The sequence below is a fragment of the Actinia tenebrosa genome, unplaced genomic scaffold (assembly GCF_029948245.1).
Source record: "Actinia tenebrosa isolate PJP-AT-01 unplaced genomic scaffold, QUT_ActTen_1.0 PGA_scaffold13__45_contigs__length_12533684, whole genome shotgun sequence".
NCBI classification, from domain to species: domain Eukaryota; kingdom Metazoa; phylum Cnidaria; class Anthozoa; order Actiniaria; family Actiniidae; genus Actinia; species Actinia tenebrosa.
This window is the reverse complement of record NW_028292573.1, coordinates 3,717,986-3,732,537: the sequence shown is the minus strand read 5'-3', so window position 1 is coordinate 3,732,537 and position 14,552 is coordinate 3,717,986.

Genomic DNA, 14,552 nt, shown 5'->3' with positions numbered 1-14,552 from the left:
GGTAACCGCTGGTGTCGTACTCGTCTATGTCGGGGAGGCAGTCTTTGTAAACGTCTTCCGTTTGCACTTCTAGAATTAGGGAGTCGGTGTCTGTGTACAGGAGGCGACAGCGGTCTCCGTACTTTGGCTTAAGCTTATCGTAGTAGAACTCGTACATAAGCAGCTTCGATAGATCCAGCACCGTAAAGCCTGTGTAAACGGGCTTGTTTAGTAAGAGGTTTGCCTTTTTCATGTGAATCACGTAGAAGTTCAGCATTTCTACGTATCTAACGAAGCCTGGCTGTGACACGTATGCTTCTGCTTCCTCTTTGGTGCTGACTATTTTTACGCTTACGCGCTTGCGGATGTTCTCCATTGTCTTTCCGAACACGCTGTTGTTCATCAGTTTGAAGAGATTTTTCTCGAAGTCATTTTTCGCTGCGGTACGCTTTTGCGTGTTAAAGTCAATGTAGGGGCGCATCCAGGGTTCCTGCGTGAATTTTAGGACTCTGTGGATCTTCTCTACGCGCATTCCGTGTCGCACGTAGAACTGCAGGTTGCGGTAATGTACCACATACTTCTTCTTATCCATCAGGTTCATAGTTAGTTTCCTGTACGGTTTGTAACCAGGGCACATTTGCTTTTGCAGCGGACTTAGCTGCTTAAATGGTATCTCTATCGCTTCTGGTGCTAAGGGGAACTCATTGTGTTCGTCGTGCAGGCGCTCTGGGTACTCCAGATCCACTTCTAAAACGTAACCCTTGTCTTCCTCCTTTCCTACCTGCATGTAGAAGTCTATCGGCTTCACTGGATCCCATTCGAAGTCTCTCACAGGTAGGTACTGTGACATTGCCCAACCATAAAGGTTATTCGCATCCAGGTAGTAAATGTATGTGGTTGGTTTCTCTGGGTCGTGCTCTACTAAGGGGTTGTTTGCGCGGGCGTAACGTCGGCTGGGTCCGCATACGCCGCCACGAATACCGTCTTCCATAAACCGATACATGTCGTACTCCGTTAGGAGATCCAACTGCGCATTTGTCTTCTTTAACAAAGCACTCCAGCTGAGCCCAGGAGCCGTGTAGAAATTAGCGGGATCCAATCCGTAATATTCCATAGCCATCTTTCTGAAGCTTTGGAAAACATCTGCGAGCAGCACTACGTCAGACCTTAGGTAGATGTCGTGGTAGTCCCCCATGTTCTCACAGGAGTACTTTTCCCACACGTCTAACGCATGCTGGTACTCCTCATCCTTTATACCAGACTCGTTTAGGGTGCTGTAGAAGCGATCTTTGGGTGGTAGGGGTTCTTTGAATCGATCCCAGGAGTCCATGTATTCGTATGGGTAGACTCCTTTCCTTTCCGCGCCGTATTGACTGGAAATGGGAAAGTTGGTGTTATACTTTACGAGGTTTGCTAAGGAGTCCGCCATAAACTGCTGCGAATCTAAGAACTTTAGCTTACCCACAGTTACGGACATGTAGCGCTCTTTGTTGTTGGGTATGCATTTGACGTCGGAGCCGTCTGTTCCTTGTAGTAGCAAATGGGAGTCGTAACCGCGGAGGTTGTGAAAGAACACCGGAATCTCCATGTCTGGATTTACTTCGAAGTTTATATTGCATTTCCAATGAGCCGCTCCTCTGTATTTACCCGTGATGTGGCAGTGATCCCTAACCTTATCCACATAGAAATCCTCAACAAATGCTTTGTGACAGTGAATGCAGTGCGTGGAGGGCTTTCCCGGCTTCTCACCTTTCTTAGCATACTTCCCGCATTTAAAATGAGCTTCTCCTAGATACTTTCCATCTTCATCCCACGCTTTCTTGGCTCGTCTTCCAAACTGAAGAAGCGTATGTTGGCAAATGTGGCATTTTTTTGCCTTGTTAAAAGCCTCCTGGTTCTCTTTGGTAAATTCCATCTTCTTTGGACGTCTTAATTGTTCTCTTATCTCCCCCTCCTCTTCTCGCAATGCTTCTAGAAACTCATTAGCTGCGTTCTTACCTCGGTAAATCACAGGAGGGTTTGCTTTACCATCTGATCTGACTACTATGTAACCAAAGGAGCAGATCTCGTGTAATCCTACCTTATTCGTGGCGCCACGTTTCTGCTCTTCCTTAGTTATCAACGCTTCGAAGTCTGCATATATCACGTAAGGCACTTGCATCTGCTTTTGATGGTCTGCGTATGAAAGCTCTTTGTTGGTGGGCATCTGGATCCGTTGCGCCACTTCTTCGACTCCGCGGCAGATCTCATCGTGTTTCTTTAGGGTATTTAAGGATGTAAATGACAGCAAGCAGCAGTCACAGAAGTACTTTTTGCCTTTGTGCTTAGTATGTCTGTAGAATAGTCTGCTAATGTGTTTAACCCATGAGTAGTGTCCGCCGTGGTAGAATAAATGTACGCGCTCTCCTTTACTTTTTGACAGAACTAACGGTACTATCGTCTGCTCTCTGACTCCGTAAACGTTAATTGCTAGATCGTTTATTTCCTCAAATATGGGGATGTCTATCAACTGCATGGGAAATTCCACACCATCCCACTCTAAATCATCTGTGGGATACTTACTTGTCCTACAGGGATCCTTCTCTGCTGGATACAGTGCAGACCTGATTGCCCACATAAAGCATCGATTGTCTTCATTCTTCACGTTTACAATAGCCTTCTTCCTTTCTACCCACGTTGGTAGCGGTACGTAACTCCCCCCTCGTATGGGTACGTACCTGGCTATACTTATCTCTATTCCTTCAACCTCCTCTACTGTCCAACCCGATCCTTCTTTCGTGTAGTTAGACAGCGACTCCATTATTGCTTCTAAGGCTTCACTGAGTGACCTATCCAGATTCGTGGATTCTAATATCACTAACGACTTTGATCGCAACATTGCTGTCGTCATTACCTCGTCTTTTGACAAACTTACTTCTACCATTATGCTCGCTTTCAGGGCTCCTAATTCTTCTATACCTTTTCGGAGAGTCCTTTTAACCTTCCTTTCTGACTGACGCCAAAACTGTCTAACGTCAATCTCACCGTTACCGGGTATTGACACCGTGCTGAAGTTGCTTTGGGATTCCATCTATATAATAGGAAATATTTTATACCTAATACCAAGCACTTTTTAGGTCGTCGTAGTCGTACTCACAGTCCTGACAATGCCAAAACAATTTAACCTTAGTCTCAAACTTCTTACCACATCCACAATCATAACTGCTCATACACTTCGTCTTCATTTTCAAATGCTTTTTCAAATCCGCTTCTTTCTTAAAAGTTCTCTTACATTCTTCGCACTCCATATATAGACTAACATATTTGCGCTGTTACCCCCAACCACACTTGGAGTGGGTTGTTTCCGTAGGTGGATTTTTGACGCGGGTCTTACCCCGTGTTGAGATTGCGCTGGAACCCCCATTCCCTATACTACTCAAAAACCCCAGTCAACTCAAAAGTAAATTTAACCAAGAACACTTCTAGAAATTCAAACAAGTCAACGACAACAACTATGAAACCAATAAAAAAACAATCTTCAGCGTACTCAAATTATTTGACCAAGAATTTTAAATCATTTTCAAACAAAGGTAAAGATCTCCCAGCAGTCTCTAAAATAGCTTCTAAAAAGTGGAAGCAACTCACTGCCGAGGAAAAAGATAGCTATGATATGAATGACATAACTACTGGTTCTCTCGAATCCAGAATGCCAAAAGGTAAAAGAACGCCACCATCTACCAGCCCAAGTTGTCCTATTTTTTCGATAGGAATGAAAAACAAACACAACAACTGTTGGTTGAACGCTTTGTTGCAATCTTTCTCAGTTACCACTTTAGGTGATATTACAACAGAGGACGCAAAACCACTATTTCCAATGATGTTCAATTACCTTGCCATGATTTTTACAAGACTTAAGGAAAGTGCAGATTATACAAGGCCATTGAATCCCACTGATTTACTCAAGCAATTACACAAAAAGGGTCTGAAGATTGGTAAGCAACACGATGTTCATGAAGCTTTCTCCAAAATTATGGAAATCTGCTCTTTCGACCTTGGTGGAACACCCATTCCTTTTTTTTCTACGTTTTGGGGCGCAGTGCAATACAAGAATTCCTGTTGCACTTGTGGAAATTCAAGAGAGAGTGAAGAGGATTCATTTCATTCACTTGCTGTGGAGCTCCCCAGAAACGGAATGACATCTTCAGTAAAGGACTGCCTCTTTGAATATTTCAAGGAAGAAGTTCTTATCGATGACAACAAATTAGAATGTGGGACTTGTCGTCAAAAGACTTGTCAAACACGACAGGAATTTTTTAAAAACCTGCCCCCAGAACTTTGTCTGTGTACTAAAACGTAATGATGTCACCGCAAATACTAAAGATCATTCTCCATTGACATTGGACATCACAATCGATGTATCACAGTTGAAGCACGAGGGCTCTCCACCCACTGAATACATATTAGCAGCTGTAATACTCCACAAAGGACAGGCGTTGAGTTCAGGTCATTATGTTGCCCTACAAATTTTCCCTGACAATGATACTGTAGTACTTTTTGATGACGAAAAGGTCGAACATAAAAACCTTGCATACTTGTCTAAAAGAATAGTCACAAGAGAAGTATACATGCTGTTTTATGTTAGAGTTGATGGAGAAAAAGATAAAAACACTGTACACTCAGCGGAGATCGAGGACGCGAGCAAGTATACCGATTTCAAAAGTGAATTCTCTCACAATAAAAGTGGTTTCGACAGTGTAAACAACATACAAAGCGAAGACGGAGTGCAAAACGACAACAAACACAAGATTGAAGTTCACGATACAAGTATTGACGACGCACGTACAGCTGAAAATGAAAAACAGCAAGAACACAAATATATTTCACCCTATGACGCACTGGATATTACCAAAAAAAATGAAATCGTTGGGACAGTGAAATCGCTTAAAATATACGGACGGGATTTGAAAACCTTAGAACATCCTCCTTTAAATAACACATATGTATTACCGGACAACCCTGGAGAACTCAATGACACTATTATCTTGGCATACCTATATTTGATCAAACAAGCGTTGCTTTTGGAAAATAAAGAATGTGTTGTTTATGATACCAATTTTTTTTCGCAGCTTAGGTCAGTTTTTTTCCATTCTCCAACAAGTCCAAAGACAACGCAAGACCTCTTAAATCTCTGTCATTCACACTTTAAGAAAGTCGACCTGACAAGCGTTGATCACATCGTGTTCCCTATACACAGATCCATCCGTTATAGACATTGGGCTATTGCAGCTGTGGATGTCAATGTCAAAAAGATCACACTGTACGATCCTTTGCATAATGGAGATTTTCAAGAATGTCTGCTGGAAGCTAAAATGATTAAATGTTATCTATCTGCGATTGCAATAGTAAGGGGATATTGTAATTTTTTTGACGATTTGAATATTTCAATGGATAATCACCACCCAAAGCAAGACGATGCCGTTAGCTGTGGTGTTTTTTGTTTAAAATTTGTTCGAAACAAAATTCTTGGATCATCCTTTGAAGCCGTTCATCGAGCATCAATCATGGATGATATTTTACAAGGCGGTATTAAACATGACCGTAACTTTTGCGAAAAACTGACAATTGACATTGACTTACCCAAACGAAAACAGTGCGAACGTGGCTCTAAATGTACTCTCCGCTTTATTGCAAAAGATGATGCTTTTCTAAGGTACACTTGGAAGAAGGAAACGTCAGAAGGAGAGATCATCACACTTGAAGAAACCAGCAATAAGCTAGTCTTTACTGTTGATCAAAGCAGCGATGGATCATACTTTTGCGAAATGGAAAGTAGCTTTGGAGACATCATTTGTACAAACACCTGCATCATAACGTCAACAACCTACTCAACCTCTATTGCGTACAGAATATCAGCAGTTGTCCGTGAGTGGAAATTTTCCCGAATCCAAATAAAAGAGGTAGAACAAACAATCCAAAACATCATCCCGTTTGCATTAGAGATTATAAACACACCGACTTCTAAAGAATCACCGGACAAATGCCAGCAAAGGCATCTTATATACCTAAAATCATCGCACAAAGAACGGCTTGAAACAAATTACACATTTCCAGGAATAACCTACTTCGAGGAAAACACTTTGGATGACTTGCTGCAAGAATTAGCCAAACGTCTGCAAACTTCAAACATAAGATACAACTTTTGCACTCCGCAATACATATCAAAAGTACTTTTTCCTGAAATCATCATTAAACTTATCACCGATAGAGAAAACTGCACTTACGAGGAAGCTTCAGCTATAGCGTACGACCAAACCCCTGAAACTAAACGGGAACTGCACACCTCTAGCATCGACATTAACATAATTAAATCTAATGAAACCATTTACCCAGCAACAACACAAAAGCAATCAAGAAGAAAAGGAAAACCAAGAAAAGTTATTAAACAGGCAAAATAAACCCATACACAAAAAACGTGACCGTCACAGCTTTCTTTACAAAAAAGAAATAAGTGGCTGCTAGTCCATCTACAAAGCTCGATTGTCACTGTTAACATGGCTACTAGTCCATCTACAAAGCTCGATAGTCACAGAAACCATGGTTACTACTCCATCTACAAGGCTCGATAGTCACAGTAAAGGTGTCTGCTAGTCCATCTACAAAGCTCGATTCTCACTGTCACCATGGCTGCTAGTCCATCTACAAAGCTCGATTGTCACAGTAACGATGACCGTTTGTCCATCTACAAGGCTTGATAGTCACAGTAAAGGTGTCTGCTAGTCCATCTACAAAGCTCGATTGTCATAGTAACGATGGCTGCTAGTCCATCTAAAAAGTCCGATTGTCACTGTTACCATGGCCGTTTGTCCATCTACAAAGCTCGATAGTCACAGTAACCATGGTTACTACTCCATCTACAAAGCTCGATTGTCACTGTTACCATGGCTGCTAGTCCATCTACAAAGCTCGATAGTCACAGTAACCATGGTTACTACTCCATCTACAAATCTCGATAGTCACTGTTACCATGGCTGCTAGTCCATCTACAAAGATCGATTGTCACAGTAAAGGTGTCTGCTAGTCCATCTACAAAGCTCGATTGTCACAGTAACGATGGCCGTTTGTCCATCTACAAAGCTCGATAGTCACAGTAACCATGGTTACTACTCCATCTACAAGGCTCGATAGTCACAGTAAAGGTGTCTGCTAGTCCATCTACAAAGCTCGATTGTCATAGTAACCATGGCTGCTAGTCCATCTACAAAGCTCGATTGTCACTGTTACCATGGCTGCTAGCCCATCTACAAAGCTCGATTATCACAATAAAGGTGTCTGCTAGTCTATCTACAAAGCTCGATTGTCACTGTTACCATGGCTGCTAGTCCATCTACAAAGCTCTATTGTCACAGTAAAGGTGTCTGCTAGTCCATCTACAAAGCTCGATTATCACAGTAACGATAGCCGTTTGTCCATCTACAAAGCTCGATTGTCACTGTTAACATGGCTGCTAGTCCATCTACAAAGCTCGATTGTCACTGTTACCATGGCTGCTAGTCCATCTACAAAGCTCGATTGTCACTGTTAACATGGCTACTAGTCCATCTACAAAGCTCGATTGTCACAGTAAAGGTGTCTGCTACTCCATCTACAAAGCTCGATTGTCACTGTTACCATGGCTGCTAGTCCATCTACGAAGCTCGATAGTCACAGTAACCATGGTTACTACTCCATCTACAAAGCTCGATTGTCACAGTCAAGGTGTCTGCTAGTCCATCTACAAAGCTCGATTGTCACTGTTACCATGGCTGCTAGTCCATCTACAAAGCTCGATTGTCACTGTTACCATGGCGGCTAGCCCATCTACAAAGCTCGATTATCAAAGTAACGATAGCCAATTGTCCATCTACAAAGCTCGATTGTCATAGTAACGATGGCTGCGAGTCCATCTACAAAGCTCGATTGTCACAGTATCGATGTCCGTTTGTCCATCTACAAAGCTCGATAATCACAGTAAAGGTGTTTGCTAGTCCATCTACAAAGCTCGATTATCACAGTAACGATGGCCGTTTGTCCATCTATAAAGCTCGATAGTCACACAATTAAAATGGCTGCTAGTCCATCTAAAAAGCTCGATTGTCACAGTAACTATGGTTACTACTCCATCTACAAAGATCGATTGTCATAGTAACCATGGCTGCTAGTCCATCTACAAAGCTCGATTGTCACTGTTACCATGGCGGCTAGCCCATCTACAAAGCTCGATTATCAAAGTAACGATAGCCAATTGTCCATCTACAAAGCTCGATTGTCATAGTAACGATGGCTGCGAGTCCATCTACAAAGCTCGATTGTCACAGTATCGATGTCCGTTTGTCCATCTACAAAGCTCGATAATCACAGTAAAGGTGTTTGCTAGTCCATCTACAAAGCTCGATTATCACAGTAACGATGGCCGTTTGTCCATCTATAAAGCTCGATAGTCACACAATTAAAATGGCTGCTAGTCCATCTAAAAAGCTCGATTGTCACAGTAACTATGGTTACTACTCCATCTACAAAGATCGATTGTCACAGTAACCATGGTTACTACTCCATCTACAAAGCTCGATAGTCACTGTTACCATGGCTGGTACTCCATCTACAAAGCTCGATTGTCACTGTTAACATGGCTGCTAGTCCATCTACAAAGCTCGATTATCACAGTAACGATAGCCAATTGTCCATCTACAAAGCTCGATTGTCATAGTAACGATGTCTGCGAGTCCATCTACAAAGCTCGATTGTCACTGTTAACATGGCTGCTAGTCCATCTACAAAGCTCGATTATCACAGTAACGATAGCCGTTTGTCCATCTACAAAGCTCGATTGTCACAGTAACGATTGCCGTTTGTCCATCTACAAAGCTCGATAGTCACAGTAACCATGGTTACTACTCCATCTACAAGGCTCGATTGTCACAGTAAAGGTGTCTGCTAGTCCATCTACAAAGCTCGATTGTCATAGTAACGATGGCTGCTAGTCCATCTACAAAGCTCGATTGTCACTGTTACCATTGCTGCTAGCCCATCTACAAATCTCGATTATCACAGTAAAGGTGTCTGCTAATCCATCTACAAAGCTCGATTGTCACTGTTAACATGGCTGCTAGTCCATCTACAAAGCTCGATTGTCACTATTAACATGGCTGCTAGTCCATCTACAAAGCTCGATTGTCACTGTTACCATGGCTGCTAGTCCATCTACAAAGCTCGATTGTCACTGTTAACATGGCTACTAGTCCATCTACAAAGCTCGATTGTCACAGTAAAGGTGTCTGCTACTCCATCTACAAAGCTCGATTGTCACTGTTACCATGGCTGCTAGTCCATCTACAAAGCTCGATTGTCACAGTAACCATGGCTGCTAGCCCATCTACAAAGCTCGATAGTCACAGTAAAGGTGTCTGCTAGTCCATCTACAAAGCTCGATTGTCATATTAACGATGGCTGCTAGTCCATCTACAAAGCTCGATTGTCACTGTTACCATGTCTGCTACTCCATCTACAAAGCTCGATTGTCACTGTTACCATGGCTGCTAGTCCATCTACAAAGCTCGATAGTCACAGTAACCATGGCTGCTAGCCCATCTACAAAGCTCGATAGTCACAGTAAAGGTGTCTGCTAGTCCATCTACAAAGCTCGATTGTGATATTAACGATGGCTGCTAGTCCATCTACAAAGCTCGATTGTCACTGTTACCATGGCTGCTAGTCCATCTACAAAGCTCGATAGTCACAGTAACGATAGCCGTTTGTTCATCTACAAAGCTCGATTGTCACAGTAACGATAGCCGTTTGTCCATCTACAAAGCTCGATAGTCACAGTAACCATGGTTACTACTCCATCTATAAGGCTCGATAGTCACAGTAAAGGTGTCTGCTAGTCCATCTACAAAGCTCGATTGTCATAGTAACCATGGCTGCTAGTCCATCTACAAAGCTCGATTGTCACTGTTACCATGGCGGCTAGCCCATCTACAAAGCTCGATTATCACAGTAAAGGTGTCTGCTAATCCATCTACAAAGCTCGATTGTCACTGTTACCATGGCTGCTAGTCCATCTACAAAGCTCGATTGTCACTGTTACCATGGCTGCTAGTCCATCTACAAAGCTCGATAGTCACGGTAACCATGGTTGCTACTCCATCTACAAAGCTCGATTATCACAGTATTGGTGTCTGCTAGTCCATCTACAAAGCTCGATAGTCACAGTAACGATAGCCGTTTGTCCATCTACAAAGCTCGATTCTCACAGTAACCATGGTTACTACTCCATCTACAAAGCTCGATTGTCACAGTAAAGGTGTCTGCTAGTCCATCTACAAAGCTCGATAGTCACAGTAACGATAGCCGTTTGTCCATCTACAAAGCTCGATTGTCACAGTAACGATAGCGGTTTGTCCATCTACAAAGCTCGATAGTCACAGTAACCATGGTTACTACTCCATCTACAAAGCTCGATAGTCACAGTAAAGGTGTCTGCTAGTCCATCTACAAAGCTCGATTGTCATAGTAACGATGGCTGCTAGTCCATCTACAAAGCTCGATTGTCACTGTTACCATGGCGGCTAGCCCATCTACAAAGCTCGATTATCACAGTAAAGGTGTCTGCTAATCCATCTACAAAGCTCGATTGTCACTGTTAACATGGCTGCTAGTCCATCTACAAAGCTCGATTATCACAGTAACGATGGCCGTTTGTCCATCTACAAAGCTCGATTATCACAGTATTGGTGTCTGCTAGTCCATCTACAAAGCTCGATTGTCACAGTATCGATGGCCGTTTGTCCATCTACAAAGCTCGATAATCACAGTAACCATGGTTACTACTCCATCTACAAAGCTCGATTGTCACAGTAAAGGTATCTGCTAGTCCATCTACAAAGCTCGATTGTCACTGTTACCATGGCTGCTAGTCCATCTACAAAGCTCGATTGTCACTGTTACCATAGCGGCTAGCCCATCTACAAAGCTCGATTATCACAGTAAAGGTGTCTGCTAATCCATCTACAAAGCACGATTGTCACTGTTAACATGGCTACTAGTCCATCTACAAAGCTCGATAGTCACAGTAACCATGGTTACTACTCCATCTACAAAGCTCGATTGTCACAGTAAAGGTGTCTGCTAGTCCATCTACAAAGCTCGATTGTCACTGTTACCATGGCTGCTAGTCCATCTACAAAGCTCGATTGTCACTGTTACCATGGCTGCTAGCCCATCTACAAAGCTCGATAGTCACAGTAAAGGTGTCTGCTAGTCCATCTACAAAGCTCGATTGTCATATTAACGATGGCTGCTAGTCCATCTACAAAGCTCGATTGTCACTGTTAACATGGCTGCTAGTCCATCTACAAAGCTCGATAGTCACAGTAACGATAGCCGTTTGTCCATCTACAAAGCTCGATTGTCACAGTAACGATAGCCGTTTGCCCATCTACAAAGCTCGATAGTCACAGTAACCATGGTTACTACTCCATCTACAAGGCTCGATAGTCACAGTAAAGGTGTCTGCTAGTCCATCTACAAAGCTCGATTGTCATAGTAACCATGGCTGCTAGTCCATCTACAAAGCTCGATTGTCACTGTTACCATGGCGGCTAGCCCATCTACAAAGCTCGATTATCACAGTAAAGGTGTCTGCTAATCCATCTACAAAGCTCGATTGTCACTGTTAACATGGCTGCTAGTCCATCTACAAAGCTCGATTATCACAGTAACGATGGCCGTTTGTCCATCTACAAAGCTCGATTATCACAGTATTGGTGTCTGCTAGTCCATCTACAAAGCTCGATTGTCACAGTATCGATGGCCGTTTGTCCATCTACAAAGCTCGATAATCACAGTAAAGGTGTTTGCTAGTCCATCTACAAAGCTCGATTATCACAGTAACGATGGCCGTTTGTCCATCTACAAAGCTCGATAGTCACAGTTAAAATGGCTGCTAGTCCATCTACAAAGCTCGATTGTCACTGTTACCATGGCGGCTAGTCCATCTACAAAGATCGATTGTCACAGTAAAGGTGTCTGCTAGTCCATCTACAAAGCTCGATTATTACGAGTTCTTTGAGTTTCGTAATTTTGTTTGTTTATAAATGTCACAGTTGCAATTGCAAATGTTAATAATTAACTTCGTTAGAGATTTCTGTATTGGACATTGTTAGTTGAAAGGTTTTTTCATTAATAAATGCTGTGATGTGTTTTGTTGTTTTTTTTTTTTTCTTTTTTGAGTTTATTCAGTGTGTGACAGAGAGAAAGACCCAAGTTTAAAACTTAAGAGGCTGTCCGCGTAAGAACGGATAAGGCAAAATTTGACCCATCACCGATTTTCCTGATTTTCTTAGTAAAAGTCCACTATTATATGCAATGAACAATTATCACATTTATTTGGATCAATTCGGATTTTTAGGTACTTTACGAGACGGTTTTCGATGACAACTCAAAACTTGCAAATTGATCGTCGGGAAAGCTGCGATTAAGCTGTACATATCGGGCGCCGCCAAAATTTTTTTACTAACTTAAATCAACTGAAAATTTTTACACATGAATTTTATAACCTTTGGTTATAATTAAAAGTTTTAACGATTAAATTTAATAAAATTTTCACTGAGATATGATTATTTAAATATATATACTAAAATTCCTAAACGCGTTAGGCGCTAAAATACCTGCAGTTGAAGGCGATTTTCTCGAAAGTGGGACCTAACCTAGAGTTTAGTCTATCATAGCTCAAATGCACTAACACCAGTCTACAAACTTATGAAATAAAATTTGTGGGTACTCTTGTTTACGCGCCGTACAAGAAGTCGGCAATTCATTAAATTTCGCCAGGTTAAGCAAAACCGATAATTGCCGGTGCGATGAAAAAAGACCAAGTTTGGAACCAAAACTAACTGAGTATATCAAACAAGTCATTAAATACCAGTTTTACCTTTAAGTAAGCATTTTGAGTCTTTTTAAATATTTTAAAAACGTTTTTTAAAACGATATTTATTTTTTATTGGTACGATATGCAAATTAGGTTCACAAATTTGCATCAAACAACATGAAAGCGTGAAGTTTTATTTTTTCCCTGTGAGCCATTTCTAATTAATTAATCTGTAAATCCAAAGGTTCTCGGGAACAAGATATATATTTCTTGCGATGTCATCCATCGCTGTATTATAAACATTTAGGACATCTTTGCTTTTGGTGTTCCCGTATGCCATAGTATGGCCAATTCCTGGAGTCCAACATGGACTGAGCATGGGTGAATCAGGCGCCGATATTTCACGGAAAGGAGTTGTTTTCATATCTGCGGTATGTGCGCTTATCACCGAATTCGCGTAACATTTTGCGGCTCTAAAAGTAAATGAAAAGTAACATTAAAGTGTTAGCAAAAAGAATCAAATGTTAATTTTATGGGAATGAAAACGCAACATTGTAACCCATCTTTGCAAGACTAGTAAGACTACTGAAACACCCCGTTTAACTCGCGGATTGCAAATCCGTGTATTATTTGTTCCTTTCCTACTTAGTCAGGCAAAAAGGGAAAAGGAAGCAACCGGTTGTAAAATAATGGATATATTTCAACTTGTTAAACTAACCTTTGATGATCATCGAGATGGGCTGTCTTTATGTTTTTCTTAGCTTGAATACGCTCAGCATATTTCTTACGGCAACAAGTACACACAGCTATGTATATATAAAACAAATTCTGAATCAAAAGATCATTTATAGCAAAGATCCGCCTATATTCAACTTAAGTATGTTATACTGGCATTATGTTGATCACTGGTTGTCCGATTAAATAACTGCAATTTATTTAATCTTTTGAATGCGTTAAAAAAGGGGGAGTGGGGGGGGGGGGGGGTGGGGACGAAATTCAAGTTTGGGTCCCGAAACGCCAAACCAAAACCAAAACAAACCAAAAAATAGCCCGCATTGCGTTTTACGTTCAGTTTAGTTTTTAGTTTTACGTTTTAGTTTGGGGGGTCTCATCCTACGCCCTTGATATACATTTGCTTAACTTTAAACTAAAAAAAGGCAGAGATGAGTGCATGTACATTAAAGATAATACTTACGTGATCCGACAGCTGTAGATATACCAAATAAAAAGTGTATTTCTTCGGCCATTTGCAAATTTATAACGTGTCTTCCCGCCACGCTCGTAGTTTTACCAGAATGATTAGGGTATTGACAAGACTTCAGTGGTCGCCAGAATCTTCCTAAAAGATGCCTGTGCTTTGGACATATGGTCATGGATGCGACATGAGTTGATGATAAGCCTCTGATTCCAGCTCTCGCTAAAATCAATTCGCTTTCTGTAATATCTAAGTATTGGGACAAGTGACAGCTCACTAAATGAGCAGAAATACTAGCATTGCACTCTGATAGCAGCACATGTGCGTCAGTGCCCCTACTGGATCCACATTCCGTCTGTAAGATTTCGTAAAAAGAACAACGGGTCGGCAAAGAAGACATTTCTCAACATAATACATCATTAGTTAAAAGTAGCTCGAACAAATATGACAAGGCTTCACAAGGCTTAGCTTGCTACGTAATACCATTCAGTCTGG